We start from the raw sequence: 7160 nt of genomic DNA, 5'->3' as shown, positions 1-7160 counted from the left end.
TCCAAACTGTTCTCCATAGTGATTGTACTAATTTACATTCCCACCAACAGTGTACAAGGGTTCCCTTTTCTTTACATCCTCGCCAGCATTTGTTATTTCCTGTCTTTTGGATGTATGCCATTTTAATTGGGGTGAGATGATATCTCATGGTAGTTTTTATTTGCATTTCTCTGAAGACCAGTGATGTTGAGCACCTTTTCAAATGTCTGTTTGCCATTTGTGTATCTTCCTTTGAAAAATGTCTATTCAAATCTTTTGCCCATTTTTTGATCTGATTATTGAATTTTTTTGCTATAGAGTTGTTTGAGTAACTTATATATTCTGGTTATTAGTCCTTTGTCAGATGAGTAGTTCACAAATATTTTATCCTATTCTGTGGGTTGTCTTGTCACTGTTGATTTAATTCCTTGCATTTTAGAACTGTTTAATTTGATATTATCTCATTTGTTCATGTTTGCTTAGCTTGCCTGTCCTTGTGGAATATTGCTCAAGAAATTTTTGCTCAGACCAATGTCTTGGAGATTTTCCCCAATGTTTTTTAATTGTAGTTTCAAAGTTTGAGTCTTAGATTAAGTCTTTAATCCATTTTTATTTTATTTTTGTATTCGGTGAGAGATAGGGATCTAGTTTCATTCTTCTGCCTAAGAATGTCCAATTTTCCCAGCACCATTTATTGAAGAGACTTGTCTTTTCCCCCAATGTATGTTCTTGGCACCTTTGTCAAAAATGAGTTAATTGTAGGTGTGTGGATTTGTTTCTCGGTTATCTTTTCCGTTCCACTGGTCTGTGTGTCTGTTTTTACGCCAGTAAAATGCTGTTTCGCTTATAGTAGCTCTGTAGTAAAATTTGGAGTCAGGTAATGTGAGTCCTCTAGTTTTGTTCTTTTTGCTTAGGATAGCTATTCTAGGTCTTTTTTGGTTTCATCTAAATTTTTGTATATATTTTTTCTATTTCTGTGAAGATTGTCATTGATATTTTGATAAAGATTGCATTGAATCTGTAGATTGCTTTGGGAAGTATGAACATTTTAACAGTATTGATTCTTCTACTCCATGAACATGGAATATTGTTTTATTTTTTGCTGTCCTCTTCCATTTCTTTTATCAGTGTTTTACAGTTTTTATCCTTCACTTCTTTGGGTAATTCCTAAGTATTTAATTATATATATATATGACTATTTTAAATGGGACTATGTTTTAATTTCTTTTTCACATTATTTGCTGTTGGCATATAGAAATACTACTAAATTTTATGTTCATTTTGTACCTTGTGACTTTACTGAATTTGCTTATTAGTTTTAATAAACTATAAAAACTAATAAACAAAATGTGGAGTCTTTAAGTTTTTTCCAAATACAAGATCATATCATCTACAAACAAGGATAATTTGAATTTTTTTTTTCTAACTTGGATACGCTTTATATCTTTCTCCTGTCTGATTGCTCCAGGTAAGGCTTCCAGTACTATGCTGAATAACAGTGGTAACAGTGGTCATCGTCGTCATGTCCCAGATCTTAGAAGAAAGGCTTTTAGTTTTTCCTTATTTGCTATGATGTTAGCTATGTCTGCCATATATGGCTTATATAATGCTGAGGTATGTTCCTTCCATCCCAGTTTTCTTAGTTTTTATTATAAAGGGGTGCTAAATTTTATCAAATGCTTTCTCAGCACCAATTAAAATAATCACATAGTTTGTATCCTTCATTCTGTTGATCAGTGTTCTCTTTTTGATTTATGATTATCTACTTGTTATTTATTCTTTCTTTGTGGAGGAAGCAAGTACTGGGTGCCTCTAGTCATGCATCTTGAAGCCCCACTAATTTCCTGTACTTTTAACTTCTTATGACTGAATAATTTAGATGAATCTGGAATCTTTTTGGTTTCTTTTTTTTTAAATACAACATCCACATTGTATAGATTTCCTGAAGTATTAGAAGATCCAGAAAAAAAGGATGCCAATAATGTCTTCTATTCTTTAGAAGATTTATGAAACTAATTAAAGAGGGGAGTTCTGAAGTAGAAAGGAGAAGATTCAAGTAGTTATAAATTATGATGAGGTAGAATGTAGTAATGGAGTAGAATATTTGTGAAGCCTGTCAAGAACAAAATGTTTTAAAGAATGGTTCCCCTTGGGCACTTCTTAATATAAGTCTTGAGACTGAGAGAGAGAGAGAGAGACACACACACACACACACACACACACACACACACACACACAGAGGGAGGGGGAGAGAGAGAGAGAGAGAGAGAAAGAGAGAGAGACAAAAATTCTGCTATAAGTAATGGAGGACAAAGTAGAACTTCCTCTATAGCTTAGGTATTTAAAGTAAAACTATGTACTCGACATATGCACTAGTCACATTCTTGATGGCAATTTTTATATACTATATATTCTTTAGTGACTTCAGGGACTAGGAAGCAAAAAAAAAAGTGATTCATTACATGTTGGTCCAGTTCACACCTGTGTTCATATTAGGTGTTAAATGCAAACATATCATAGTCATTTGAATAGATTAACTAGAGTGAGCCTGTTACTTTTCTTTATACATGTCTTTATTTATTTACTTCTTTAAAAAAATTGTTTTAAATTATTAACAAAAATCTGTGGATACATAATAGTTGTATATATTTATGGGGTACATGAGATATTTTGATACAGGCATTCAGTGTCAAATAAAGACATTGTGGAGATAGAAATAGTTAAACTATTTTGTTGTTATTGTTGTTTTGCAAATAGTTTATTCTTTTTAACTTTTATTTTAAGTTTGGGGTACCTATGCAAGTTTGTTACATGGGTAAGCTTGTGTCATGGGGGATTGTTGTTCAGATTATTTTATCATCCAGGTATTAAGCCTAGTACCAATTAGTTATTTTTTCTGATCCTTCCCTTCCTCCCACTCTCCACCCTCCAATAGGCTCCAGTGTGTGTTGTTCCCCTCCATGTGTTCTTATCATTCAGCCCTCACTTATAAGTGAGGACATGTGGTATTTGTTTTTTGTTGTTGTTGTTGTTGTTGTTCCTGCATTAGTTTGCTAAGGATAATGGCCTCCAGCTTCATCCATGTCCCTGCAAAGGACATAATCTCATTATTTTTATGGCTGCATAGCATTCTATGTACTGCATTTTCTTTATCCAGTCTATCACTGATTGGCATTTAAGTTGATTCCATGTCTTTGCTATTGAGAATAGTGGTACAATAAACACACGCTTGCATGTGTTTTTTTTTTTTTTTTTTGAGACGGAGTTTTGCTCTTGTTACCCAGGCTGGAGTGCAATGGCAAGATCTCGGCTCACTGCAACCTCCACCTCCTAGATTCAGGCAATTCTCCTGCCTCAGCCTCCTGAGTAGCTGGGATTACAGGCACACACCACCATGCCCAGCTGATTTTTTGTATTTTTAGTAGAGACGGGGTTGCAACATGTTGACCAGGATGGTCTCGATCTCTTGACCTCATGATCCACCCGCCTCGGCCTCCCAAAGTGCTGGGATTATAGGCGTGAGCCACCGCCCCCAGCCTGCATGTGTCTTTATAAAAGATTTATAATACTTTGGGTATATACCCAGTAATGGGATTGCTAGGTTGAATGGTGGTTCTGTTTTTAGGTCTTTGAGGAATTGTCACACTGTCTTCCACAATGATTGAACTAATTTACATTTCCACCAACAGTGTATAAGCATTTCTTTTTCTCCACAACCTCGCCAGCATCTCTTATTTTTTGACTTTTTAATAATATCCATTTTGACTTTTGTGAGATGGTATCTCATTGTGGTTTTGATTTGCATTTCTCTAATATTCAGTGTTATTGAGCTTTCTTTAATATAATTGTTGGCCATATGATGCCTTCCTTTGAAAAATGTCTGTTCATGTCCTTTGCCCACATTTTATGATTTTTTTCTTATAAATTTATTTGTTTCTTATAGATGCTGGGTATTAGACCTTTGTTAGATGTGTAGTTTGCAAAATTTTCTCCCATTCTGTAGGTTGTCTCTTCACTTTGATGCTGGTTGTTGTGCAAAAGCTTTTTTAGTTTAATTAGATCCCATGTGTCAATTTTTTGCTTTTCTTGCAGTTGCTCTTGGTGTCTTCATCATTAAATCTTTGCCTATCCCTCTATGACCTGAATGGTATCGCCTAGGTTGTGTTCCAGGGTTTGTAAGGTTTGGGGTTTTATGTCGAATTCTTTAATCCATCTTGAATTATTTTTTGTGTATAGTGTAAGGAAACAGCCCACTTTCAATCTTCTACTTATGGTTAGACAGTTATCCCACACCATTTATTGAATAGTGAATCCTTTCCTCATTGTTTTTTGTCAGGTTTATAAAAAATCTGATGTGTGTGGCCTTATTTCTGAATTGTCTGTTCTGTTCTATTGGTCTATACATTTGCTTTTGTATCAGTATCGTGGTTTTTTTTTTTTGGTTACTATAGCCCTGCAGTATGGTTTGAAGTCAGGTAATGTGTGGCCTCCAGCTTTTTTTCTTTATTTTTTTAAATTGTACTTTAGATTCTGGTGTACATGTGCAGATCATGCAAGACTGATTCATAGGTACATTCATGGCAAGGTGATATACTGCCTCCATCCCCCCATCACCTACACCTGAAATATCCTCCCACGTTATCCCTCCCAACCCTCCCTCCCACTATCCTTCTCTTAGCCCCAACCCCCAACAGACCCCAGTGTGTGATAGAAATGTCTTGGCCATTCAGGCTCTGCTTTTGTTCCATATAAATTTTAAAATAGATTTTTCCAGTTCTGTGAAAAATCACAATGGTAGTTTAATAATGATAGCAGTGAGTCTATAAATTGTTTTGAGCAGTTTGTCAATTTCAGTGATACTGATCTTCCTATCCATGAGCACGAACTGTTTTCCGTTTGATTCTCCTCTGAATTCTTTGAAAATTGTTTTGTAGTTCTCCTTGAAGAGATCTTTCATCTCCCTACTTAGCAGTATTCCTAGACATTTTATTCTTTTTGTCGCAGTTGTGAATGTAAGTATATTCCTGATATGGCTCTCAGCTTGGCTTTTGTTGGTGTATAAAAATATTAGTGATTTTTACATGTTAATTTTATATTCTGAGACTTTGCTGAAAATGTTTATCAGCTTAAGAAGATGTTGGACTAGGATTATAGAGTTTTCTAGATATAGGACTATGTCATCTGCAAGCAGGGATAGTTTGACTTCTCTTTCTATTTGGATGCCCTTTATTTTTCTCTCTTGTCTGATTGCTCTGGTCAGGGCTTTCAATATTGTGTTAAATAGGAATGGTGAGAGAGGTCATCTTTGTCTTGTGCCAGTTTTCAAGGGGACTGCTTTTAGCTTTTGGCCATTCAGTATGATGTTGGCTGTGTATTTTTCATAGATAAATAGCTCTTATTATTTTGAGGTATGTTTCTTTAATATCTAGTTTATTGAGAGTTTTTAACATGAAGGGATGTTGAATTTATCAAAAGCCTTTTCTGCATCTATTGAGATAATCATTTAGTTTTTGTCTTTAGCTCTGTTTATGTATTGAATCACATTTACTGATATTTGTATATTGAGCCAACCTTGCATCTCAAGGATAAAGCCTACTTGATCATGGTGGGTAAGCTTTTTGATGTGCCACTGGCTTTTATGCCATTATTTTGTTGAGAATTTTTACATTGATGTTCATTGAGGATATTGGCTTGAAGTTTTTGTTGTTGTTTTTATCTCTGCCAGGTTTTGGTATCAGGATGATGCTGGCTTCATAGAATGAGTTAGCCTCCTCCTCAGTTTTTTGGAATACTTTTATTCAGAATAGTATCAGCTCTTCTTTGTACCTCTGGTAGCATTCAGCTGTGTATCTATCTGCTCCAGGGTTTTTTTTTGTTTTTGTTGTTTTTTGTTGTTGTTGTTGGTAGCTTGTTTCTTGCTGCCTCAATTTTAGTGCTCTTGATTTGTCTGTTCAGGGATTCAATTTATTCCTGGTTCAGGCTTAAGAGGGTATGTGACTAGGGATTTGTCAGTTATTTCTAGATTTTCTAGTTTATTTGCATAGAGGTGGTCTGTGATATTCCATGACGGTTGTTTTTATTCCTGTGGGGTCAGTGGTAATATCTCCCTTGTCCTTTCTAATTGTGTTTATTTGAAACCTCTCTAATTTTTTTTTATCAGTTGAGCAGTCTATTTTATTAATTTTTTCCCCCAAAAAGCCAGCTCCTGGATTTATTGATCTTCTGAGTGTGTGTGTGTGTGTGTGTGTGTGTGTGTGTGTGTGTGTGTGTTTTAATGTCAATCTCCTTCAGTCCAACTCTGGTTTTGGTTAATTCTTGTATTCCACTAGCTTTGGGATTTGTTTGCTTTTGATTCTTTAATTTTTTTAGTTGTGATATTAGGTTTTTAACTTGAGGTCTTTCTAACTTTCTGATATGGGCATTTAGTGCTACAAATGTCCTATGTAACACTGCCTTAGTTGTGTTTCAGAGATTTTGGTATGTTGTATTTGTGTTCTTATTAGCATCAAAGGACTTTTTGATTTCTGCTTTAATTTTATGATTTACCCAAGAGTCATTCAGAACCAGTTTATTCAATTTCCATGTAATTGTATGGTTTTGAGTGACTCTTAGTCTTGATTTCTAATTTGATTATTCTGTGGCTCAAGAGGTTGTTATTATTTCAGTCTCTTACATTTACTAATGACTATTTTACTTTTGATCATGTGATCCACTTTAGAGTATATGCCATGTGACAATGAAAAGAATGTATATTGTGTTCTTTTGTAGATATCTGATCCATAACTGTTTTCTGGTCCTGAATATCTTTGTTAATTTTCTGTTGTCTTGATAATCTGTCTAATATTGTCAGTGGAGTGTTAAAGTCTCCCACTGTTATTGTGTGGGAGTCTAATTGTCTTCAAAGGTCTCTAATAAATTGCTTTATGAATCTGGGAGCTCCTGTGTTGGGTACATAGATATTTAAGACAGTTAGATCTTCTTGTTGAATTGAACCCTTCACCATTATGTAATGCCCTTCTTTGTCTTTTTTGATCTGTGTTAGTTTAAAGCCTGTTTTGTCAGAAACTAGGATTGCAACCCCTGCTTTCTTCTGTTTTCCATTTGCTTGCTAGGTTTTCCTCTATCCCTTTATTTTCAGCCTATGTATGTAATTGCACGTGAGATGGGTTTCTTGAAGACAG

This window comes from Cebus imitator, unplaced genomic scaffold (genome assembly GCF_001604975.1).
Source record: "Cebus imitator isolate Cc_AM_T3 unplaced genomic scaffold, Cebus_imitator-1.0 Scaffold173, whole genome shotgun sequence".
Taxonomy (NCBI): domain Eukaryota; kingdom Metazoa; phylum Chordata; class Mammalia; order Primates; family Cebidae; genus Cebus; species Cebus imitator.
This window is presented reverse-complemented; position numbering follows the sequence as displayed.